Source organism: Acipenser ruthenus, chromosome 11 (assembly GCF_902713425.1).
Source record: "Acipenser ruthenus chromosome 11, fAciRut3.2 maternal haplotype, whole genome shotgun sequence".
NCBI classification, from domain to species: Eukaryota; Metazoa; Chordata; class Actinopteri; order Acipenseriformes; family Acipenseridae; genus Acipenser; species Acipenser ruthenus.
In genome coordinates, this window is record NC_081199.1 from 13,747,996 (window position 1) to 13,771,504 (window position 23,509).

Consider the following 23,509-nt stretch of genomic DNA (forward strand, 5'->3'; position numbering starts at 1 on the left):
CCACTCGAGATCAACTGCTGAAAGACGGCGACGTTTATTTCTCTCTGCATAACAGAAAATGAAAGAAATGAAGTAAAAAAATGACTCGGTCACCATTCATCTCTAGTGGCTGCAGTGAAAACGTGGCACTGGATCAGGAGCTTTGGTGTAGGATTATTAGTGCACTATATACCGGTTACAATCGTATCCTCGTCGCAGTTTTTTTTTTTTATTTCATTTATTTATTTATTTTTATGATATTATTATTATTAGTTTTTCTCGTTCTCTTTTGACAAAAATGTTTATCCTGCGACTACAGGAAAGTATTTGTCTGTGTTGGAGGTGCTCCCCAACAGTCACAAAATGTGACAAAAACACAGCCTCAACTTTGAGGTGCTGAAAAAAAAAATATATAACCAAAGACACCGTTTACTAGGGAGGCGCTGTAACCATCTAAGCCACGGCGTCCTGCAACACACAAAGAAATGCGTGCCAGAGACCTGTGCAATGAAACGTATCAGGGACATTATTGGCGCTACTACTGTCATTCTCTACTACAATCTAGGACTAAAATTAAGCGCAGGGCATTTCTGAAATTAAACAGAAACACTTGAAAATACACATTACTTGTTATTAAACCATTTTCGACCTCAGATACCGCAATCTGCATTGTATTTTATATGACCGATTGTACACTTGTGGTCCAGTCATATGACATTTGGTAGTTCACATGATCAAAACTTATGGTTAAATACAGGTCCCATCGAGATTTGAACTCGGATCGCTGGATTCAGAGTCCAGAGTGCTCACCATTACACCATGGAACCACTGCGGAGCAAGCGAGAGAGGAATGGCTGTAACATCCTCAGCTCCCAGGTGTAAAATCCCCTAATGCTGACAAACCCTGGACCGCAAGGCGTTCTCCCCGTTCTGATTGCACACAGTCCTTCAATATCCATTTTTCCTGTCGAATCCAAAATGCGACGTTTCATTTCTTGGTTCATACTGGCAGCTGGCAGCAGGTCTGGAGAACTGCACTATCAGCACCCAATCGTGCGCCACAAAAACTGCTCACATTGAAAAAATAAGACACATGACAATATATGTATTACACATGTATATTTAGAAACGGTTTGAATAACATCGGTATTGCTAATTTAAATTAATAAACATGCCCTTATAAACTAAATACGTTGGATCTTTATAAGTGAATATACACTTTCAAATACAAATTCGCACAGCTGTCTCCTAGCAAGTGAAGGCACCACTGTATTCTGGACGCTATAGTTTATTCTAGAAACATGACACCTGGGCATGTTAGATATCAGGGGAAATCGCGGAGCCTCCTCTTTCGTTTGGTATGTAGACTGCGTGCCTAGCCCTTTCCGTTTTTGAGTTACAGGCACTTGAACGCACCTACCGATTTCCGTTTTTGAGTTACAGGCACTTGAACGCACCTACCGATTTGCTGCGCGTCACAGCACTGGAGCACTGAATGAGTGGCTGCATAGAATAATTCTGTGTCTCTTTTTAGTCGGTACTTATTGTGCTAACTGTGTGATTGTGTAGAGGGGGGTGGTTAAACCCTAGCTGTCCTCTCACTTGTAAGGAGCAATTGTAAAATCCTTTTCTGCAGACTGAAAAGAAGTTAATGCCAAAAGGGGTTGCGAATCAATGTGCACAGACCCTGTAATAATATCAAGAAGGGTGTGCTTTTAATTGAATGCAGTCGGGCCACAGCCAAGAAATAGACATATGTACATCTGATTAATGAAGAGTAATAGAATGGTTTTAATCGGAATACTAATGGGCAATAAAGTAACTTCCCTGACCGGGAATCGAACCCGGGCCGCGGCGGTGAGAGCGCCGAATCCTAACCACTAGACCACCAGGGACGCTGCTGTGGAGGTCTGCACGGCTGGCCAGGAATTCCTTTGCTAACAAAGCTGAAGCATCGAAAACGGAACAGCCCCCAAGCCCTGAGCAGTGACAGACAATGAATCATAATAAACTGCCGCATAATTAAATGAATTGCTGTGGTCCATTTCTAATTGTTCAAGAACTAGAAGTAGTTCTCCCTTTCAGATTATTCCGGACCATGCCGCGCTTAGTTTGCTGGTAGGTACGTTTGCTTACTGCCCTCGAGAGGCTCTGTGATGCAATCGATAGCGCATTGGACATCTACTCAAGCACCGAGGGGTACGTTGGAAGGTTGTAAAACCGAGTCCCACCAGTTAATGCTTTTAAAGCTAGCAGTGGGAGTCTACAACATTGGTCACTTAAAATCAAAACCTGATTTTCAATTTGTTTTTGTAAGACAATGAAAATAAACGGAAGGTTCCACCGAGATTTGAACTCGGATCACTGGATTCAAAGTCCAGAGTGCTAACCATTACACCATGGAACCAATCACCTATGTCGGTTTTACGTTGCAGGGACTCTCTGGATATTATGATTTTCTTTCAAACATTTTCGAATACTTCACAATGGCTGAAGCTATCTGATGCAGCAAGAGCTGAAACGACATCTGCACGCGTGGATTTGAATGGTGTAACCGGTCTGTGTGTGTCTCTCCTTGACTAGTAAGAGCTGAAACCCGCTTCTCTGTTTCCCTGCCTGCGCTCACACTCCGGCTATTCTATATCTGCGTTGTGTTGGTGTTTCTAGATGTTTTTTTTTTTTTTTAAAGTATACCACTCGAGATCAACTGCTGAAAGACGGCGACGTTTATTTCTCTCTGCATAACAGAAAATGAAAGAAATGAAGTAAAAAAATGACTCGGTCACCATTCATCTCTAGTGGCTGCAGTGAAAACGTGGCACTGGATCAGGAGCTTTGGTGTAGGATTATTAGTGCACTATATACCGGTTACAATCGTATCCTCGTCGCAGTTTTTTTTTTTTATTTCATTTATTTATTTATTTTTATGATATTATTATTATTAGTTTTTCTCGTTCTCTTTTGACAAAAATGTTTATCCTGCGACTACAGGAAAGTATTTGTCTGTGTTGGAGGTGCTCCCCAACAGTCACAAAATGTGACAAAAACACAGCCTCAACTTTGAGGTGCTGAAAAAAAAAATATATAACCAAAGACACCGTTTACTAGGGAGGCGCTGTAACCATCTAAGCCACGGCGTCCTGCAACACACAAAGAAATGCGTGCCAGAGACCTGTGCAATGAAACGTATCAGGGACATTATTGGCGCTACTACTGTCATTCTCTACTACAATCTAGGACTAAAATTAAGCGCAGGGCATTTCTGAAATTAAACAGAAACACTTGAAAATACACATTACTTGTTATTAAACCATTTTCGACCTCAGATACCGCAATCTGCATTGTATTTTATATGACCGATTGTACACTTGTGGTCCAGTCATATGACATTTGGTAGTTCACATGATCAAAACTTATGGTTAAATACAGGTCCCATCGAGATTTGAACTCGGATCGCTGGATTCAGAGTCCAGAGTGCTCACCATTACACCATGGAACCACTGCGGAGCAAGCGAGAGAGGAATAGCTGTAACATCCTCAGCTCCCAGGTGTAAAATCCCCTACTGCTGACAAACCCTGGACCGCAAGGCGTTCTCCCCGTTCTGATTGCACACAGTCCTTCAATATCCATTTTTCCTGTCGAATCCAAAATGCGACGTTTCATTTCTTGGTTCATACTGGCAGATGGCAGCAGGTCTGGAGAACTGCACTATCAGCACCCAATCGTGCGCCACAAAAACTGCTCACATTGAAATAATAAGACACATGACAATATATGTATTACACATGTATATTTAGAAACGGTTTGAATAACATCGGTATTGCTAATTTAAATTAATAAACATGCCCTTATAAACTAAATACGTTGGATCTTTATAAGTGAATATACACTTTCAAATACAAATTCGCACAGCTGTCTCCTAGCAAGTGAAGGCACCACTGTATTCTGGACGCTATAGTTTATTCTAGAAACATGACACCTGGGCATGTTAGATATCAGGGGAAATCGCGGAGCCTCCTCTTTCGTTTGGTATGTAGACTGCGTGCCTAGCCCTTTCCGTTTTTGAGTTACAGGCACTTGAACGCACCTACCGATTTCCGTTTTTGAGTTACAGGCACTTGAACGCACCTACCGATTTGCTGCGCGTCACAGCACTGGAGCACTGAATGAGTGGCTGCATAGAATAATTCTGTGTCTCTTTTTAGTCGGTACTTATTGTGCTAACTGTGTGATTGTGTAGAGGGGGGTGGTTAAACCCTAGCTGTCCTCTCACTTGTAAGGAGCAATTGTAAAATCCTTTTCTGCAGACTGAAAAGAAGTTAATGCCAAAAGGGGTTGCGAATCAATGTGCACAGACCCTGTAATAATATCAAGAAGGGTGTGCTTTTAATTGAATGCAGTCGGGCCACAGCCAAGAAATAGACATATGTACATCTGATTAATGAAGAGTAATAGAATGGTTTTAATCGGAATACTAATGGGCAATAAAGTAACTTCCCTGACCGGGAATCGAACCCGAACCTCGGCGGTGAGAGCGCCGAATCCTAACCACTAGACCACCAGGGACGCTGCTGTGGAGGTCTGCACGGCTGGCCAGGAATTCCTTTGCTAACAAAGCTGAAGCATCGAAAACGGAACAGCCCCCAAGCCCTGAGCAGTGACAGACAATGAATCATAATAAACTGCCGCATAATTAAATGAATTGCTGTGGTCCATTTCTAATTGTTCAAGAACTAGAAGTAGTTCTCCCTTTCAGATTATTCCGGACCATGCCGCGCTTAGTTTGCTGGTAGGTACGTTTGCTTACTGCCCTCGAGAGGCTCTGTGATGCAATCGATAGCGCATTGGACATCTACTCAAGGACCGAGGGGTACGTTGGAAGGTTGTAAAACCGAGTCCCACCTGTTAATGCTTTTAAAGCTAGCAGTGGGAGTCTACAACATTGGTCACTTAAAATCAAAACCTGATTTTCAATTTGTTTTTGTAAGACAATGAAAATAAACGGAAGGTTCCACCGAGATTTGAACTCGGATCACTGGATTCAAAGTCCAGAGTGCTAACCATTACACCATGGAACCAATCACCTATGTCGGTTTTACGTTGCAGGGACTCTCTGGATATTATGATTTTCTTTCAAACATTTTCGAATACTTCACAATGGCTGAAGCTATCTGATGCAGCAAGAGCTGAAACGACATCTGCACGCGTGGATTTGAATGGTGTAACCGGTCTGTGTGTGTCTCTCCTTGACTAGTAAGAGCTGAAACCCGCTTCTCTGTTTCCCTGCCTGCGCTCACACTCCGGCTATTCTATATCTGCGTTGTGTTGGTGTTTCTAGATGTTTTTTTTTTTTTTTTAAAGTATACCACTCGAGATCAACTGCTGAAAGACGGCGACGTTTATTTCTCTCTGCATAACAGAAAATGAAAGAAATGAAGTAAAAAATGACTCGGTCACCATTCATCTCTAGTGGCTGCAGTGAAAACGTGGCACTGGATCAGGAGCTTTGGTGTAGGATTATTAGTGCACTATATACCGGTTACAATCGTATCCTCGTCGCAGTTTTTTTTTTTTTATTTCATTTATTTATTTATTTTTATGATATTATTATTATTAGTTTTTCTCGTTCTCTTTTGACAAAAATGTTTATCCTGCGACTACAGGAAAGTATTTGTCTGTGTTGGAGGTGCTCCCCAACAGTCACAAAATGTGACAAAAACACAGCCTCAACTTTGAGGTGCTGAAAAAAAAAATATATAACCAAAGACACCGTTTACTAGGGAGGCGCTGTAACCATCTAAGCCACGGCGTCCTGCAACACACAAAGAAATGCGTGCCAGAGACCTGTGCAATGAAACGTATCAGGGACATTATTGGCGCTACTACTGTCATTCTCTACTACAATCTAGGACTAAAATTAAGCGCAGGGCATTTCTGAAATTAAACAGAAACACTTGAAAATACACATTACTTGTTATTAAACCATTTTCGACCTCAGATACCGGAATCTGCATTGTATTTTATATGACCGATTGTACACTTTGTGGTCCAGACATATGACATTTGGTAGTTCACATGATCAAAACTTATGGTTAAATACAGGTCCCACCGAGATTTGAACTCGGATCGCTGGATTCAGAGTCCAGAGTGCTCACCATTACACCATGGAACCACTGCGGAGCAAGCGAGAGAGGAATGGCTGTAACATCCTCAGCTCCCAGGTGTAAAATCCCCTACTGCTGACAAACCCTGGACCGCAAGGCGTTCTCCCCGTTCTGATTGCACACAGTCCTTCAATATCCATTTTTCCTGTCGAATCCAAAATGCGACGTTTCATTTCTTGGTTCATACTGGCAGCTGGCAGCAGGTCTGGAGAACTGCACTATCAGCACCCAATCGTGCGCCACAAAAACTGCTCACATTGAAATAATAAGACACATGACAATATATGTATTACACATGTATATTTAGAAACGGTTTGAATAACATCGGTATTGCTAATTTAAATTAATAAACATGCCCTTAAAAACTAAATACGTTGGATCTTTATAAGTGAATATACACTTTCAAATACAAATTCGCACAGCTGTCTCCTAGCAAGTGAAGGCACCACTGTATTCTGGACGCTATAGTTTGTTCTAGAAACATGACACCTGGGCATGTTAGATATCAGGGGAAATCGCGGAGTCTCCTCTTTCGTTTGGTATGTAGACTGCGTGCCTAGCCCTTTCCGTTTTTGAGTTACAGGCACTTGAACGCACCTACCGATTTTCGTTTTTGAGTTACAGGCACTTGAACGCACCTACCGATTTGCTGCGCGTCACAGCACTGGAGCACTGAATGAGTGGCTGCATAGAATAATTCTGTGTCTCTTTTTAGTCGGTACTTATTGTGCTAACTGTGTGATTGTGTAGAGGGGGGTGGTTAAACCCTAGCTGTCCTCTCACTTATAAGGAGCAATTGTAAAATCCTTTTCTGCAGACTGAAAAGAAGTTAATGCCAAAAGGGGTTGCGAATCAATGTGCACAGACCCTGTAATAATATCAAGAAGGGTGTGCTTTTAATTGAATGCAGTCGGGCCACAGCCAAGAAATAGACATATGTACATCTGATTAATGAAGAGTAATAGAATGGTTTTAATCGGAATACTAATGGGCAATAAAGTAACTTCCCTGACCGGGAATCGAACCCGGGCCGCGGCGGTGAGAGCGCCGAATCCTAACCACTAGACCACCAGGGACGCTGCTGTGGAGGTCTGCACGGCTGGCCAGGAATTCCTTTGCTAACAAAGCTGAAGCATCGAAAACGGAACAGCCCCCAAGCCCTGAGCAGTGACAGACAATGAATCATAATAAACTGCCGCATAATTAAATGAATTGCTGTGGTCCATTTCTAATTGTTCAAGAACTAGAAGTAGTTCTCCCTTTCAGATTATTCCGGACCATGCCGCGCTTAGTTTGCTGGTAGGTACGTTTGCTTACTGCCCTCGAGAGGCTCTGTGATGCAATCGATAGCGCATTGGACATCTACTCAAGGACCGAGGGGTACGTTGGAAGGTTGTAAAACCGAGTCCCACCAGTTAATGCTTTTAAAGCTAGCAGTGGGAGTCTACAACATTGGTCACTTAAAATCAAAACCTGATTTTCAATTTGTTTTTGTAAGACAATGAAAATAAACGGAAGGTTCCACCGAGATTTGAACTCGGATCACTGGATTCAAAGTCCAGAGTGCTAACCATTACACCATGGAGCCAATCACCTATGTCGGTTTTACGTTGCAGGGAATCTCTGGATATTATGATTTTCTTTCAAACATTTTCGAATACTTCACAATGGCTGAAGCTATCTGATGCAGCAAGAGCTGAAACGACATCTGCACGCGTGGATTTGAATGGTGTAACCGGTCTGTGTGTGTCTCTCCTTGACTAGTAAGAGCTGAAACCCGCTTTTCTGTTTCCCTGCCTGCGCTCACACTCCGGCTATTCTATATCTGCGTTGTGTTGGTGTTTCTAGATGTTTTTTTTTTTTTTTTAAAGTATACCACTCGAGATCAACTGCTGAAAGACGGCGACGTTTATTTCTCTCTGCATAACAGAAAATGAAAGAAATGAAGTAAAAATGACTCGGTCACCATTCATCTCTAGTGGCTGCAGTTAAAACGTGGCACTGGATCAGGAGCTTTGGTGTAGGATTATTAGTGCACTATATACCGGTTACAATCGTATCCTCGTCGCAGTTTTTTTTTTTTATTTCATTTATTTATTTATTTTTATGATATTATTATTATTAGTTTTTCTCGTTCTCTTTTGACAAAAATGTTTATCCTGCGACTACAGGAAAGTATTTGTCTGTGTTGGAGGTGCTCCCCAACAGTCACAAAATGTGACAAAAACACAGCCTCAACTTTGAGGTGCTGAAAAAAAATATATATAACCAAAGACACCGTTTACTAGGGAGGCGCTGTAACCATCTAAGCCACGGCGTCCTGCAACACACAAAGAAATGCGTGCCAGAGACCTGTGCAATGAAACGTATCAGGGACATTATTGGCGCTACTACTGTCATTCTCTACTACAATCTAGGACTAAAATTAAGCGCAGGACATTTCTGAAATTAAACAGAAACACTTGAAAATACACATTACTTGTTATTAAACCATTTTCGACCTCAGATACCGCAATCTGCATTGTATTTTATATGACCGATTGTACACTTGTGGTCCAGTCATATGACATTTGGTAGTTCACATGATCAAAACTTATGGTTAAATACAGGTCCCATCGAGATTTGAACTCGGATCGCTGGATTCAGAGTCCAGAGTGCTCACCATTACACCATGGAACCACTGCGGAGCAAGCGAGAGAGGAATGGCTGTAACATCCTCAGCTCCCAGGTGTAAAATCCCCTACTGCTGACAAACCCTGGACCGCAAGGCGTTCTCCCCGTTCTGATTGCACACAGTCCTTCAATATCCATTTTTCCTGTCGAATCCAAAATGCGACGTTTCATTTCTTGGTTCATACTGGCAGCTGGCAGCAGGTCTGGAGAACTGCACTATCAGCACCCAATCGTGCGCCACAAAAACTGCTCACATTGAAAAAATAAGACACATGACAATATATGTATTACACATGTATATTTAGAAACGGTTTGAATAACATCGGTATTGCTAATTTAAATTAATAAACATGCCCTTATAAACTAAATACGTTGGATCTTTATAAGTGAATATACACTTTCAAATACAAATTCGCACAGCTGTCTCCTAGCAAGTGAAGGCACCACTGTATTCTGGACGCTATAGTTTATTCTAGAAACATGACACCTGGGCATGTTAGATATCAGGGGAAATCGCGGAGCCTCCTCTTTCGTTTGGTATGTAGACTGCGTGCCTAGCCCTTTCCGTTTTTGAGTTACAGGCACTTGAACGCACCTACCGATTTCCGTTTTTGAGTTACAGGCACTTGAACGCACCTACCGATTTGCTGCGCGTCACAGCACTGGAGCACTGAATGAGTGGCTGCATAGAATAATTCTGTGTCTCTTTTTAGTCGGTACTTATTGTGCTAACTGTGTGATTGTGTAGAGGGGGGTGGTTAAACCCTAGCTGTCCTCTCACTTGTAAGGAGCAATTGTAAAATCCTTTTCTGCAGACTGAAAAGAAGTTAATGCCAAAAGGGGTTGCGAATCAATGTGCACAGACCCTGTAATAATATCAAGAAGGGTGTGCTTTTAATTGAATGCAGTCGGGCCACAGCCAAGAAATAGACATATGTACATCTGATTAATGAAGAGTAATAGAATGGTTTTAATCGGAATACTAATGGGCAATAAAGTAACTTCCCTGACCGGGAATCGAACCCGGGCCGCGGCGGTGAGAGCGCCGAATCCTAACCACTAGACCACCAGGGACGCTGCTGTGGAGGTCTGCACGGCTGGCCAGGAATTCCTTTGCTAACAAAGCTGAAGCATCGAAAACGGAACAGCCCCCAAGCCCTGAGCAGTGACAGACAATGAATCATAATAAACTGCCGCATAATTAAATGAATTGCTGTGGTCCATTTCTAATTGTTCAAGAACTAGAAGTAGTTCTCCCTTTCAGATTATTCCGGACCATGCCGCGCTTAGTTTGCTGGTAGGTACGTTTGCTTACTGCCCTCGAGAGGCTCTGTGATGCAATCGATAGCGCATTGGACATCTACTCAAGCACCGAGGGGTACGTTGGAAGGTTGTAAAACCGAGTCCCACCAGTTAATGCTTTTAAAGCTAGCAGTGGGAGTCTACAACATTGGTCACTTAAAATCAAAACCTGATTTTCAATTTGTTTTTGTAAGACAATGAAAATAAACGGAAGGTTCCACCGAGATTTGAACTCGGATCACTGGATTCAAAGTCCAGAGTGCTAACCATTACACCATGGAACCAATCACCTATGTCGGTTTTACGTTGCAGGGACTCTCTGGATATTATGATTTTCTTTCAAACATTTTCGAATACTTCACAATGGCTGAAGCTATCTGATGCAGCAAGAGCTGAAACGACATCTGCACGCGTGGATTTGAATGGTGTAACCCGTCTGTGTGTGTCTCTCCTTGACTAGTAAGAGCTGAAACCCGCTTCTCTGTTTCCCTGCCTGCGCTCACACTCCGGCTATTCTATATCTGCGTTGTGTTGGTGTTTCTAGATGTTTTTTTTTTTTTTTTAAAGTATACCACTCGAGATCAACTGCTGAAAGACGGCGACGTTTATTTCTCTCTGCATAACAGAAAATGAAAGAAATGAAGTAAAAAAATGACTCGGTCACCATTCATCTCTAGTGGCTGCAGTGAAAACGTGGCACTGGATCAGGAGCTTTGGTGTAGGATTATTAGTGCACTATATACCGGTTACAATCGTATCCTCGTCGCAGTTTTTTTTTTTTATTTCATTTATTTATTTATTTTTATGATATTATTATTATTAGTTTTTCTCGTTCTCTTTTGACAAAAATGTTTATCCTGCGACTACAGGAAAGTATTTGTCTGTGTTGGAGGTGCTCCCCAACAGTCACAAAATGTGACAAAAACACAGCCTCAACTTTGAGGTGCTGAAAAAAAAAAAATATAACCAAAGACACCGTTTACTAGGGAGGCGCTGTAACCATCTAAGCCACGGCGTCCTGCAACACACAAAGAAATGCGTGCCAGAGACCTGTGCAATGAAACGTATCAGGGACATTATTGGCGCTACTACTGTCATTCTCTACTACAATCTAGGACTAAAATTAAGCGCAGGGCATTTCTGAAATTAAACAGAAACACTTGAAAATACACATTACTTGTTATTAAACCATTTTCGACCTCAGATACCGGAATCTGCATTGTATTTTATATGACCGATTGTACACTTGTGGTCCAGACATATGACATTTGGTAGTTCACATGATCAAAACTTATGGTTAAATACAGGTCCCATCGAGCTTTGAACTCGGATCGCTGGATTCAGAGTCCAGAGTGCTCACCATTACACCATGGAACCACTGCGGAGCAAGCGAGAGAGGAATAGCTGTAACATCCTCAGCTCCCAGGTGTAAAATCCCCTACTGCTGACAAACCCTGGACCGCAAGGCGTTCTCCCCGTTCTGATTGCACACAGTCCTTCAATATCCATTTTTCCTGTCGAATCCAAAATGCGACGTTTCATTTCTTGGTTCATACTGGCAGCTGGCAGCAGGTCTGGAGAACTGCACTATCAGCACCCAATCGTGCGCCACAAAAACTGCTCACATTGAAATAATAAGACACATGACAATATATGTATTACACATGTATATTTAGAAACGGTTTGAATAACATCGGTATTGCTAATTTAAATTAATAAACATGCCCTTATAAACTAAATACGTTGGATCTTTATAAGTGAATATACACTTTCAAATACAAATTCGCACAGCTGTCTCCTAGCAAGTGAAGGCACCACTGTATTCTGGACGCTATAGTTTATTCTAGAAACATGACACCTGGGCATGTTAGATATCAGGGGAAATCGCGGAGCCTCCTCTTTCGTTTGGTATGTAGACTGCGTGCCTAGCCCTTTCCGTTTTTGAGTTACAGGCACTTGAACGCACCTACCGATTTCCGTTTTTGAGTTACAGGCACTTGAACGCACCTACCGATTTGCTGCGCGTCACAGCACTGGAGCACTGAATGAGTGGCTGCATAGAATAATTCTGTGTCTCTTTTTAGTCGGTACTTATTGTGTTAACTGTGTGATTGTGTAGATGGGGGTGGTTAAACCCTAGCTGTCCTCTCACTTGTAAGGAGCAATTGTAAAATCCTTTTCTGCAGACTGAAAAGAAGTTAATGCCAAAAGGGGTTGCGAATCAATGTGCACAGACCCTGTAATAATATCAAGAAGGGTGTGCTTTTAATTGAATGCAGTCGGGCCACAGCCAAGAAATAGACATATGTACATCTGATTAATGAAGAGTAATAGAATGGTTTTAATCGGAATACTAATGGGCAATAAAGTAACTTCCCTGACCGGGAATCGAACCCGGGCCGCGGCGGTGAGAGCGCCGAATCCTAACCACTAGACCACCAGGGACGCTGCTGTTGAGGTCTGCACGGCTGGCCAGGAATTCCTTTGCTAACAAAGCTGAAGCATCGAAAACGGAACAGCCCCCAAGCCCTGAGCAGTGACAGACAATGAATCATAATAAACTGCCGCATAATTAAATGAATTGCTGTGGTCCATTTCTAATTGTTCAAGAACTAGAAGTAGTTCTCCCTTTCAGATTATTCCGGACCATGCCGCGCTTAGTTTGCTGGTAGGTACGTTTGCTTACTGCCCTCGAGAGGCTCTGTGATGCAATCGATAGCGCATTGGACATCTACTCAAGCACCGAGGGGTACGTTGGAAGGTTGTAAAACCGAGTCCCACCAGTTAATGCTTTTAAAGCTAGCAGTGGGAGTCTACAACATTGGTCACTTAAAATCAAAACCTGATTTTCAATTTGTTTTTGTAAGACAATGAAAATAAACGGAAGGTTCCACCGAGATTTGAACTCGGATCACTGGATTCAAAGTCCAGAGTGCTAACCATTACACCATGGAACCAATCACCTATGTCGGTTTTACGTTGCAGGGACTCTCTGGATATTATGATTTTCTTTCAAACATTTTCGAATACTTCACAATGGCTGAAGCTATCTGATGCAGCAAGAGCTGAAACGACATCTGCACGCGTGGATTTGAATGGTGTAACCGGTCTGTGTGTGTCTCTCCTTGACTAGTAAGAGCTGAAACCCGCTTCTCTGTTTCCCTGCCTGCGCTCACACTCCGGCTATTCTATATCTGCGTTGTGTTGGTGTTTCTAGATGTTTTTTTTTTTTTTTAAAGTATACCACTCGAGATCAACTGCTGAAAGACGGCGACGTTTATTTCTCTCTGCATAACAGAAAATGAAAGAAATGAAGTAAAAAAATGACTCGGTCACCATTCATCTCTAGTGGCTGCAGTGAAAACGTGGCACTGGATCAGGAGCTTTGGTGTAGGATTATTAGTGCACTATATACCGGTTACAATCGTATCCTCGTCGCAGTTTTTTTTTTTTATTTCATTTATTTATTTATTTTTATGATATTATTATTATTAGTTTTTCTCGTTCTCTTTTGACAAAAATGTTTATCCTGCGACTACAGGAAAGTATTTGTCTGTGTTGGAGGTGCTCCCCAACAGTCACAAAATGTGACAAAAACACAGCCTCAACTTTGAGGTGCTGAAAAAAAAAAAAATATAACCAAAGACACCGTTTACTAGGGAGGCGCTGTAACCATCTAAGCCACGGCGTCCTGCAACACACAAAGAAATGCGTGCCAGAGACCTGTGCAATGAAACGTATCAGGGACATTATTGGCGCTACTACTGTCATTCTCTACTACAATCTCGGACTAAAATTAAGCGCAGGGCATTTCTGAAATTAAACAGAAACACTTGAAAATACACATTACTTGTTATTAAACCATTTTCGACCTCAGATACCGGAATCTGCATTGTATTTTATATGACCGATTGTACACTTGTGGTCCAGACATATGACATTTGGTAGTTCACATGATCAAAACTTATGGTTAAATACAGGTCCCACCGAGATTTGAACTCGGAGCGCTGGAGTCAGAGTCCAGAGTGCTCACCATTACACCATGGAACCACTGCGGAGCAAGCGATTGAGGAATGGCTGTAACATCCTCAGCTCCCAGGTGTAAAATCCCCTACTGCTGACAAACCCTGGACCGCAAGGCGTTCTCCCCGTTCTGATTGCACACAGTCCTTCAATATCCATTTTTCCTGTCGAATCCAAAATGCGACGTTTCATTTCTTGGTTCATACTGGCAGCTGGCAGCAGGTCTGGAGAACTGCACTATCAGCACCCAATCGTGCGCCACAAAAACTGCTCACATTGAAATAATAAGACACATGACAATATATGTATTACACATGTATATTTAGAAACGGTTTGAATAACATCGGTATTGCTAATTTAAATTAATAAACATGCCCTTAAAAACTAAATACGTTGGATCTTTATAAGTGAATATACACTTTCAAATACAAATTCGCACAGCTGTCTCCTAGCAAGTGAAGGCAGCACTGTATTCTGGACGCTATAGTTTATTCTAGAAACATGACACCTGGGCATGTTAGATATCAGGGGAAATCGCGGAGCCTCCTCTTTCGTTTGGTATGTAGACTGCGTGCCTAGCCCTTTCCGTTTTTGAGTTACAGGCACTTGAACGCACCTACCGATTTCCGTTTTTGAGTTACAGGCACTTGAACGCACCTACCGATTTGCTGCGCGTCACAGCACTGGAGCACTGAATGAGTGGCTGCATAGAATAATTCTGTGTCTCTTTTTAGTCGGTACTTATTGTGTTAACTGTGTGATTGTGTAGATGGGGGTGGTTAAACCCTAGCTGTCCTCTCACTTGTAAGGAGCAATTGTAAAATCCTTTTCTGCAGACTGAAAAGAAGTTAATGCCAAAAGGGGTTGCGAATCAATGTGCACAGACCCTGTAATAATATCAAGAAGGGTGTGCTTTTAATTGAATGCAGTCGGGCCACAGCCAAGAAATAGACATATGTACATCTGATTAATGAAGAGTAATAGAATGGTTTTAATCGGAATACTAATGGGCAATAAAGTAACTTCCCTGACCGGGAATCGAACCCGGGCCGCGGCGGTGAGAGCGCCGAATCCTAACCACTAGACCACCAGGGACGCTGCTGTTGAGGTCTGCACGGCTGGCCAGGAATTCCTTTGCTAACAAAGCTGAAGCATCGAAAACGGAACAGCCCCCAAGCCCTGAGCAGTGACAGACAATGAATCATAATAAACTGCCGCATAATTAAATGAATTGCTGTGGTCCATTTCTAATTGTTCAAGAACTAGAAGTAGTTCTCCCTTTCAGATTATTCCGGACCATGCCGCGCTTAGTTTGCTGGTAGGTACGTTTGCTTACTGCCCTCGAGAGGCTCTGTGATGCAATCGATAGCGCATTGGACATCTACTCAAGCACCGAGGGGTACGTTGGAAGGTTGTAAAACCGAGTCCCACCAGTTAATGCTTTTAAAGCTAGCAGTGGGAGTCTACAACATTGGTCACTTAAAATCAAAACCTGATTTTCAATTTGTTTTTGTAAGACAATGAAAATAAACGGAAGGTTCCACCGAGATTTGAACTCGGATCACTGGATTCAAAGTCCAGAGTGCTAACCATTACACCATGGAACCAATCACCTATGTCGGTTTTACGTTGCAGGGACTCTCTGGATATTATGATTTTCTTTCAAACATTTTCGAATACTTCACAATGGCTGAAGCTATCTGATGCAGCAAGAGCTGAAACGACATCTGCACGCGTGGATTTGAATGGTGTAACCGGTCTGTGTGTGTCTCTCCTTGACTAGTAAGAGCTGAAACCCGCTTCTCTGTTTCCCTGCCTGCGCTCACACTCCGGCTATTCTATATCTGCGTTGTGTTGGTGTTTCTAGATGTTTTTTTTTTTTTTTAAAGTATACCACTCGAGATCAACTGCTGAAAGACGGCGACGTTTATTTCTCTCTGCATAACAGAAAATGAAAGAAATGAAGTAAAAAAATGACTCGGTCACCATTCATCTCTAGTGGCTGCAGTGAAAACGTGGCACTGGATCAGGAGCTTTGGTGTAGGATTATTAGTGCACTATATACCGGTTACAATCGTATCCTCGTCGCAGTTTTTTTTTTTTATTTCATTTATTTATTTATTTTTATGATATTATTATTATTAGTTTTTCTCGTTCTCTTTTGACAAAAATGTTTATCCTGCGACTACAGGAAAGTATTTGTCTGTGTTGGAGGTGCTCCCCAACAGTCACAAAATGTGACAAAAACACAGCCTCAACTTTGAGGTGCTGAAAAAAAAAAAAATATAACCAAAGACACCGTTTACTAGGGAGGCGCTGTAACCATCTAAGCCACGGCGTCCTGCAACACACAAAGAAATGCGTGCCAGAGACCTGTGCAATGAAACGTATCAGGGACATTATTGGCGCTACTACTGTCATTCTCTACTACAATCTCGGACTAAAATTAAGCGCAGGGCATTTCTGAAATTAAACAGAAACACTTGAAAATACACATTACTTGTTATTAAACCATTTTCGACCTCAGATACCGGAATCTGCATTGTATTTTATATGACCGATTGTACACTTGTGGTCCAGACATATGACATTTGGTAGTTCACATGATCAAAACTTATGGTTAAATACAGGTCCCACCGAGATTTGAACTCGGAGCGCTGGAGTCAGAGTCCAGAGTGCTCACCATTACACCATGGAACCACTGCGGAGCAAGCGAGAGAGGAATGGCTGTAACATCCTCAGCTCCCAGGTGTAAAATCCCCTACTGCTGACAAACCCTGGACCGCAAGGCGTTCTCCCCGTTCTGATTGCACACAGTCCTTCAATATCCATTTTTCCTGTCGAATCCAAAATGCGACGTTTCATTTCTTGGTTCATACTGGCAGCTGGCAGCAGGTCTGGAGAACTGCACTATCAGCACCCAATCGTGCGCCACAAAAACTGCTCACATTGAAATAATAAGACACATGACAATATATGTATTACACATGTATATTTAGAAACGGTTTGAATAACATCGGTATTGCTAATTTAAATTAATAAACATGCCCTTAAAAACTAAATACGTTGGATCTTTATAAGTGAATATACACTTTCAAATACAAATTCGCACAGCTGTCTCCTAGCAAGTGAAGGCACCACTGTATTCTGGACGCTATAGTTTATTCTAGAAACATGACACCTGGGCATGTTAGATATCAGGGGAAATCGCGGAGCCTCCTCTTTCGTTTGGTATGTAGACTGCGTGCCTAGCCCTTTCCGTTTTTGAGTTACAGGCACTTGAACGCACCTACCGATTTCCGTTTTTGAGTTACAGGCACTTGAACGCACCTACCGATTTGCTGCGCGTCACAGCACTGGAGCACTGAATGAGTGGCTGCATAGAATAATTCTGTGTCTCTTTTTAGTCGGTACTTATTGTGTTAACTGTGTGATTGTGTAGATGGGGGTGGTTAAACCCTAGCTGTCCTCTCACTTGTAAGGAGCAATTGTAAAATCCTTTTCTGCAGACTGAAAAGAAGTTAATGCCAAAAGGGGTTGCGAATCAATGTGCACAGACCCTGTAATAATATCAAGGGTGTGCTTTTAATTGAATGCAGTCGGGCCACAGCCAAGAAATAGACATATGTACATCTGATTAATGAAGAGTAATAGAATGGTTTTAATCGGAATACTAATGGGCAATAAAGTAACTTCCCTGACCGGGAATCGAACCCGGGCCGCGGCGGTGAGAGCGCCGAATCCTAACCACTAGACCACCAGGGACGCTGCTGTGGAGGTCTGCACGGCTGGCCAGGAATTCCTTTGCTAACAAAGCTGAAGCATCGAAAACGGAACAGCCCCCAAGCCCTGAGCAGTGACAGACAATGAATCATAATAAACTGCCGCATAATTAAATGAATTGCTGTGGTCCATTTCTAATTGTTCAAGAACTAGAAGTAGTTCTCCCTTTCAGATTATTCCGGACCATGCCGCGCTTAGTTTGCTGGTAGGTACGTTTGCTTAATGCCCTCGAGAGGCTCTGTGATGCAATCGATAGCGCATTGGACATCTACTCAAGCACCGATGGGTACGTTGGAAGGTTGTAAAACCGAGTCCCACCAGTTAATGCTTTTAAAGCTAGCAGTGGGAGTCTACAACATTGGTCACTTAAAATAAAAACCTGATTTTCAATTTGTTTTTGTAAGACAATGAAAATAAACGGATGGTTCCACCGAGATTTGAACTCGGATCACTGGATTCAAAGTCCAGAGTGCTAACCATTACACCATGGAACCAATCACCTATGTCGGTTTTACGTTGCAGGGAATCTCTGGATATTATGATTTTCTTTCAAACATTTTCGAATACTTCACAATGGCTGAAGCTATCTGATGCAGCAAGAGCTGAAACGACATCTGCACGCGTGGATTTGAATGGTGTAACCCGTCTGTGTGTGTCTCTCCTTGACTAGTAAGAGCTGAAACCCGCTTCTCTGTTTCCCTGCCTGCGCTCACACTCCGGCTATTCTATATCTGCGTTGTGTTGGTGTTTCTAGATGTTTTTTTTTTTTTTTTTTAAAGTATACCACTCGAGATCAACTGCTGAAAGACGGCGACGTTCATTTCTCTCTGCATAACAGAAAATGAAAGAAATGAAGTAAAAAATGACTCGGTCACCATTCATCTCTAGTGGCTGCAGTGAAAACGTGGCACTGGATCAGGAGCTTTGGTGTAGGATTATTAGTGCACTATATACCGGTTACAATCGTATCCTCGTCGCAGTTTTTTTTTTATTTCATTTATTTATTTATTTTTATGATATTATTATTATTAGTTTTTCTCGTTCTCTTTTGACAAAAATGTTTATCCTGCGACTACAGGAAAGTATTTGTCTGTGTTGGAGGTGCTCCCCAACAGTCACAAAATGTGACAAAAACACAGCCTCAACGTTGAGGTGCTGAAAAAAAAAAAATATAACCAAAGACACCGTTTACTAGGGAGGCGCTGTAACCATCTTAGCCACGGCGTCCTGCAACACACAAAGAAATGCGTGCCAGAGACCTGTGCAATGAAACGTATCAGGGACATTATTGGCGCTACTACTGTCATTCTCTACTACAATCTCGGACTAAAATTAAGCGCAGGGCATTTCTGAAATTAAACAGAAACACTTGAAAATACACATTACTTGTTATTAAACCATTTTCGACCTCAGATACCGGAATCTGCATTGTATTTTATATGACCGATTGTACACTTGTGGTCCAGACATATGACATTTGGTAGTTCACATGATCAAAACTTATGGTTAAATACAGGTCCCACCGAGATTTGAACTCGGATCGCTGGATTCAGAGTCCAGAGTGCTCACCATTACACCATGGAACCACTGCGGAGCAAGCGAGAGAGGAATGGCTGTAACATCCTCAGCTCCCAGGTGTAAAATCCCCTACTGCTGACAAACCCTGGACCGCAAGGCGTTCTCCCCGTTCTGATTGCACACAGTCCTTCAATATCCATTTTTCCTGTCGAATCCAAAATGCGACGTTTCATTTCTTGGTTCATACTGGCAGCTGGCAGCAGGTCTGGAGAACTGCACTATCAGCACCCAATCGTGCGCCACAAAAACTGCTCACATTGAAATAATAAGACACATGACAATATATGTATTACACATGTATATTTAGAAACGGTTTGAATAACATCGGTATTGCTAATTTAAATTAATAAACATGCCCTTAAAAACTAAATACGTTGGATCTTTATAAGTGAATATACACTTTCAAATACAAATTCGCACAGCTGTCTCCTAGCAAGTGAAGGCAGCACTGTATTCTGGACGCTATAGTTTATTCTAGAAACATGACACCTGGGCATGTTAGATATCAGGGGAAATCGCGGAGCCTCCTCTTTCGTTTGGTATGTAGACTGCGTGCCTAGCCCTTTCCGTTTTTGAGTTACAGGCACTTGAACGCACCTACCGATTTCCGTTTTTGAGTTACAGGCACTTGAACGCACCTACCGATTTGCTGCGCGTCACAGCACTGGAGCACTGAATGAGTGGCTGCATAGAATAATTCTGTGTCTCTTTTTAGTCGGTACTTATTGTGTTAACTGTGTGATTGTGTAGATGGGGGTGGTTAAACCCTAGCTGTCCTCTCACTTGTAAGGAGCAATTGTAAAATCCTTTTCTGCAGACTGAAAAGAAGTTAATGCCAAAAGGGGTTGCGAATCAATGTGCACAGACCCTGTAATAATATCAAGGGTGTGCTTTTAATTGAATGCAGTCGGGCCACAGCCAAGAAATAGACATATGTACATCTGATTAATGAAGAGTAATAGAATGGTTTTAATCGGAATACTAATGGGCAATAAAGTAACTTCCCTGACCGGGAATCGAACCCGGGCCGCGGCGGTGAGAGCGCCGAATCCTAACCACTAGACCACCAGGGACGCTGCTGTGGAGGTCTGCACGGCTGGCCAGGAATTCCTTTGCTAACAAAGCTGAAGCATCGAAAACGGAACAGCCCCCAAGCCCTGAGCAGTGACAGACAATGAATCATAATAAACTGCCGCATAATTAAATGAATTGCTGTGGTCCATTTCTAATTGTTCAAGAACTAGAAGTAGTTCTCCCTTTCAGATTATTCCGGACCATGCCGCGCTTAGTTTGCTGGTAGGTACGTTTGCTTAATGCCCTCGAGAGGCTCTGTGATGCAATCGATAGCGCATTGGACATCTACTCAAGCACCGATGGGTACGTTGGAAGGTTGTAAAACCGAGTCCCACCAGTTAATGCTTTTAAAGCTAGCAGTGGGAGTCTACAACATTGGTCACTTAAAATAAAAACCTGATTTTCAATTTGTTTTTGTAAGACAATGAAAATAAACGGAAGGTTCCACCGAGATTTGAACTCGGATCACTGGATTCAAAGTCCAGAGTGCTAACCATTACACCATGGAACCAATCACCTATGTCGGTTTTACGTTGCAGGGAATCTCTGGATATTATGATTTTCTTTCAAACATTTTCAAATACTTCACAATGGCTGAAGCTATCTGATGCAGCAAGAGCTGAAACGACATCTGCACGCGTGGATTTGAATGGTGTAACCCGTCTGTGTGTGTCTCTCCTTGACTAGTAAGAGCTGAAACCCGCTTCTCTGTTTCCCTGCCTGCGCTCACACTCCGGCTATTCTATATCTGCGTTGTGTTGGTGTTTCTACATGTTTTTTTTTTTTTTTTTTAAAGTATACCACTCGAGATCAACTGCTGAAAGACGGCGACGTTTATTTCTCTCTGCATAACAGAAAATGAAAGAAATGAAGTAAAACATGACTCGGTCACCGTTCATCTCTAGTGGCTGCAGTGAAAACGTGGCACTGGATCAGGAGCTTTGGTGTAGGATTATTAGTGCACTATATACCGGTTACAATCGTATCCTCGTCGCAGTTTTTTTTTTATTTCATTTATTTATTTATTTTTATGATATTATTATTATTAGTTTTTCTCGTTCTCTTTTGACAAAAATGTTTATCCTGCGACTACAGGAAAGTATTTGTCTGTGTTGGAGGTGCTCCCCAACAGTCACAAAATGTGACAAAAACACAGCCTCAACGTTGAGGTGCTGAAAAAAAAAAATATAACCAAAGACACCGTTTACTAGGGAGGCGCTGTAACCATCTTAGCCACGGCGTCCTGCAACACACAAAGAAATGCGTGCCAGAGACCTGTGCAATGAAACGTATCAGGGACATTATTGGCGCTACTACTGTCATTCTCTACTACAATCTCGGACTAAAATTAAGCGCAGGGCATTTCTGAAATTAAACAGAAACACTTGAAAATACACATTACTTGTTATTAAACCATTTTCGACCTCAGATACCGGAATCTGCATTGTATTTTATATGACCGATTGTACACTTGTGGTCCAGACATATGACATTTGGTAGTTCACATGATCAAAACTTATGGTTAAATACAGGTCTCACCGAGATTTGAACTCGGATCGCTGGATTCAGAATCCAGAGTGCTCACCATTACACCATGGAACCACTGCGGAGCAAGCGAGAGAGGAATGGCTGTAACATCCTCAGCTCCCAGGTGTAAAATCCCCTACTGCTGACAAATCCTGGACCGCAAGGCGTTCTCCCCGTTCTGATTGCACACATTCCTTCAATATCCATTTTTCCTGTCGAATCCAAAATGCGACGTTTCATTTCTTGGTTCATACTGGCAGCTGGCAGCAGGTCTGGAGAACTGCACTATCAGCACCCAATCGTGCGCCACAAAATCTGCTCACATTGAAATAATAAGACACATGACAATATATGTATTACACATGTATATTTAGAAACGGTTTGAATAACATCGGTATTGCTAATTTAAATTAATAAACATGCCCTTAAAAACTAAATACGTTGGATCTTTATAAGTGAATATACACTTTCAAATACAAATTCGCACAGCTGTCTCCTAGCAAGTGAAGGCAGCACTGTATTCTGGACGCTATAGTTTATTCTAGAAACATGACACCTGGGCATGTTAGATATCAGGGGAAATCGCGGAGCCTCCTCTTTCGTTTGGTATGTAGACTGCGTGCCTAGCCCTTTCCGTTTTTGAGTTACAGGCACTTGAACGCACCTACCGATTTCCGTTTTTGAGTTACAGGCACTTGAACGCACCTACCGATTTGCTGCGCGTCACAGCACTGGAGCACTGAATGAGTGGCTGCATAGAATAATTCTGTGTCTCTTTTTAGTCGGTACTTATTGTGTTAACTGTGTGATTGTGTAGAGGGGGGTGGTTAAACCCTAGCTGTCCTCTCACTTGTAAGGAGCAATTGTAAAATCCTTTTCTGCAGACTGAAAAGAAGTTAATGCCAAAAGGGGTTGCGAATCAATGTGCACAGACCCTGTAATAATATCAAGGGTGTGCTTTTAATTGAATGCAGTCGGGCCACAGCCAAGAAATAGACATATGTACATCTGATTAATGAAGAGTAATAGAATGGTTTTAATCGGAATACTAATGGGCAATAAAGTAACTTCCCTGACCGGGAATCGAACCCGGGCCGCGGCGGTGAGAGCGCCGAATCCTAACCACTAGACCACCAGGGACGCTGCTGTGGAGGTCTGCACGGCTGGCCAGGAATTCCTTTGCTAACAAAGCTGAAGCATCGAAAACGGAACAGCCCCCAAGCCCTGAGCAGTGACAGACAATGAATCATAATAAACTGCCGCATAATTAAATGAATTGCTGTGGTCCATTTCTAATTGTTCAAGAACTAGAAGTAGTTCTCCCTTTCAGATTATTCCGGACCATGCCGCGCTTAGTTTGCTGGTAGGTACGTTTGCTTAATGCCCTCGAGAGGCTCTGTGATGC

General features: G+C 42.4%; 26 non-coding genes across 26 annotated transcripts; all 26 read right to left on the reverse strand.

The window, feature by feature from the left end:
• Positions 1-734: 734 nt before the first annotated feature.
• On the reverse strand, positions 735-806 carry trnaq-cug (transfer RNA glutamine (anticodon CUG)). The gene has a single exon. It is a non-coding gene; the product is annotated as a tRNA-Gln (tRNA).
• A 996-nt stretch (positions 807-1,802) lies between these two features.
• Positions 1,803-1,874, reverse strand: trnae-cuc (transfer RNA glutamic acid (anticodon CUC)). Its single transcript has one exon. It is a non-coding gene; the product is annotated as a tRNA-Glu (tRNA).
• Positions 1,875-2,314: 440 nt separating this feature from the next.
• Positions 2,315-2,386, reverse strand: trnaq-uug (transfer RNA glutamine (anticodon UUG)). Its single transcript has one exon. It is a non-coding gene; the product is annotated as a tRNA-Gln (tRNA).
• Positions 2,387-3,406: 1,020 nt separating this feature from the next.
• Positions 3,407-3,478, reverse strand: trnaq-cug (transfer RNA glutamine (anticodon CUG)). Its single transcript has one exon. It is a non-coding gene; the product is annotated as a tRNA-Gln (tRNA).
• Positions 3,479-4,474: 996 nt separating this feature from the next.
• trnae-cuc (transfer RNA glutamic acid (anticodon CUC)) lies at positions 4,475-4,546 on the reverse strand. The gene has a single exon. It is a non-coding gene; the product is annotated as a tRNA-Glu (tRNA).
• Positions 4,547-4,986: 440 nt separating this feature from the next.
• trnaq-uug (transfer RNA glutamine (anticodon UUG)) lies at positions 4,987-5,058 on the reverse strand. The gene has a single exon. It is a non-coding gene; the product is annotated as a tRNA-Gln (tRNA).
• Positions 5,059-6,080: 1,022 nt separating this feature from the next.
• On the reverse strand, positions 6,081-6,152 carry trnaq-cug (transfer RNA glutamine (anticodon CUG)). The gene has a single exon. It is a non-coding gene; the product is annotated as a tRNA-Gln (tRNA).
• A 996-nt stretch (positions 6,153-7,148) lies between these two features.
• Positions 7,149-7,220, reverse strand: trnae-cuc (transfer RNA glutamic acid (anticodon CUC)). The gene has a single exon. It is a non-coding gene; the product is annotated as a tRNA-Glu (tRNA).
• A 440-nt stretch (positions 7,221-7,660) lies between these two features.
• On the reverse strand, positions 7,661-7,732 carry trnaq-uug (transfer RNA glutamine (anticodon UUG)). Its single transcript has one exon. It is a non-coding gene; the product is annotated as a tRNA-Gln (tRNA).
• A 1,019-nt stretch (positions 7,733-8,751) lies between these two features.
• trnaq-cug (transfer RNA glutamine (anticodon CUG)) lies at positions 8,752-8,823 on the reverse strand. The gene has a single exon. It is a non-coding gene; the product is annotated as a tRNA-Gln (tRNA).
• Positions 8,824-9,819: 996 nt separating this feature from the next.
• On the reverse strand, positions 9,820-9,891 carry trnae-cuc (transfer RNA glutamic acid (anticodon CUC)). The gene has a single exon. It is a non-coding gene; the product is annotated as a tRNA-Glu (tRNA).
• A 440-nt stretch (positions 9,892-10,331) lies between these two features.
• On the reverse strand, positions 10,332-10,403 carry trnaq-uug (transfer RNA glutamine (anticodon UUG)). Its single transcript has one exon. It is a non-coding gene; the product is annotated as a tRNA-Gln (tRNA).
• Positions 10,404-11,424: 1,021 nt separating this feature from the next.
• On the reverse strand, positions 11,425-11,496 carry trnaq-cug (transfer RNA glutamine (anticodon CUG)). Its single transcript has one exon. It is a non-coding gene; the product is annotated as a tRNA-Gln (tRNA).
• Positions 11,497-12,492: 996 nt separating this feature from the next.
• trnae-cuc (transfer RNA glutamic acid (anticodon CUC)) lies at positions 12,493-12,564 on the reverse strand. The gene has a single exon. It is a non-coding gene; the product is annotated as a tRNA-Glu (tRNA).
• A 440-nt stretch (positions 12,565-13,004) lies between these two features.
• On the reverse strand, positions 13,005-13,076 carry trnaq-uug (transfer RNA glutamine (anticodon UUG)). The gene has a single exon. It is a non-coding gene; the product is annotated as a tRNA-Gln (tRNA).
• A 1,021-nt stretch (positions 13,077-14,097) lies between these two features.
• Positions 14,098-14,169, reverse strand: trnaq-cug (transfer RNA glutamine (anticodon CUG)). The gene has a single exon. It is a non-coding gene; the product is annotated as a tRNA-Gln (tRNA).
• Positions 14,170-15,165: 996 nt separating this feature from the next.
• Positions 15,166-15,237, reverse strand: trnae-cuc (transfer RNA glutamic acid (anticodon CUC)). The gene has a single exon. It is a non-coding gene; the product is annotated as a tRNA-Glu (tRNA).
• A 440-nt stretch (positions 15,238-15,677) lies between these two features.
• On the reverse strand, positions 15,678-15,749 carry trnaq-uug (transfer RNA glutamine (anticodon UUG)). The gene has a single exon. It is a non-coding gene; the product is annotated as a tRNA-Gln (tRNA).
• Positions 15,750-16,770: 1,021 nt separating this feature from the next.
• trnaq-cug (transfer RNA glutamine (anticodon CUG)) lies at positions 16,771-16,842 on the reverse strand. The gene has a single exon. It is a non-coding gene; the product is annotated as a tRNA-Gln (tRNA).
• A 993-nt stretch (positions 16,843-17,835) lies between these two features.
• On the reverse strand, positions 17,836-17,907 carry trnae-cuc (transfer RNA glutamic acid (anticodon CUC)). The gene has a single exon. It is a non-coding gene; the product is annotated as a tRNA-Glu (tRNA).
• A 440-nt stretch (positions 17,908-18,347) lies between these two features.
• Positions 18,348-18,419, reverse strand: trnaq-uug (transfer RNA glutamine (anticodon UUG)). The gene has a single exon. It is a non-coding gene; the product is annotated as a tRNA-Gln (tRNA).
• Positions 18,420-19,439: 1,020 nt separating this feature from the next.
• trnaq-cug (transfer RNA glutamine (anticodon CUG)) lies at positions 19,440-19,511 on the reverse strand. The gene has a single exon. It is a non-coding gene; the product is annotated as a tRNA-Gln (tRNA).
• Positions 19,512-20,504: 993 nt separating this feature from the next.
• Positions 20,505-20,576, reverse strand: trnae-cuc (transfer RNA glutamic acid (anticodon CUC)). Its single transcript has one exon. It is a non-coding gene; the product is annotated as a tRNA-Glu (tRNA).
• A 440-nt stretch (positions 20,577-21,016) lies between these two features.
• Positions 21,017-21,088, reverse strand: trnaq-uug (transfer RNA glutamine (anticodon UUG)). Its single transcript has one exon. It is a non-coding gene; the product is annotated as a tRNA-Gln (tRNA).
• A 1,019-nt stretch (positions 21,089-22,107) lies between these two features.
• On the reverse strand, positions 22,108-22,179 carry trnaq-cug (transfer RNA glutamine (anticodon CUG)). Its single transcript has one exon. It is a non-coding gene; the product is annotated as a tRNA-Gln (tRNA).
• A 993-nt stretch (positions 22,180-23,172) lies between these two features.
• On the reverse strand, positions 23,173-23,244 carry trnae-cuc (transfer RNA glutamic acid (anticodon CUC)). Its single transcript has one exon. It is a non-coding gene; the product is annotated as a tRNA-Glu (tRNA).
• Between the last annotated feature and the right edge of the window lie 265 nt (positions 23,245-23,509).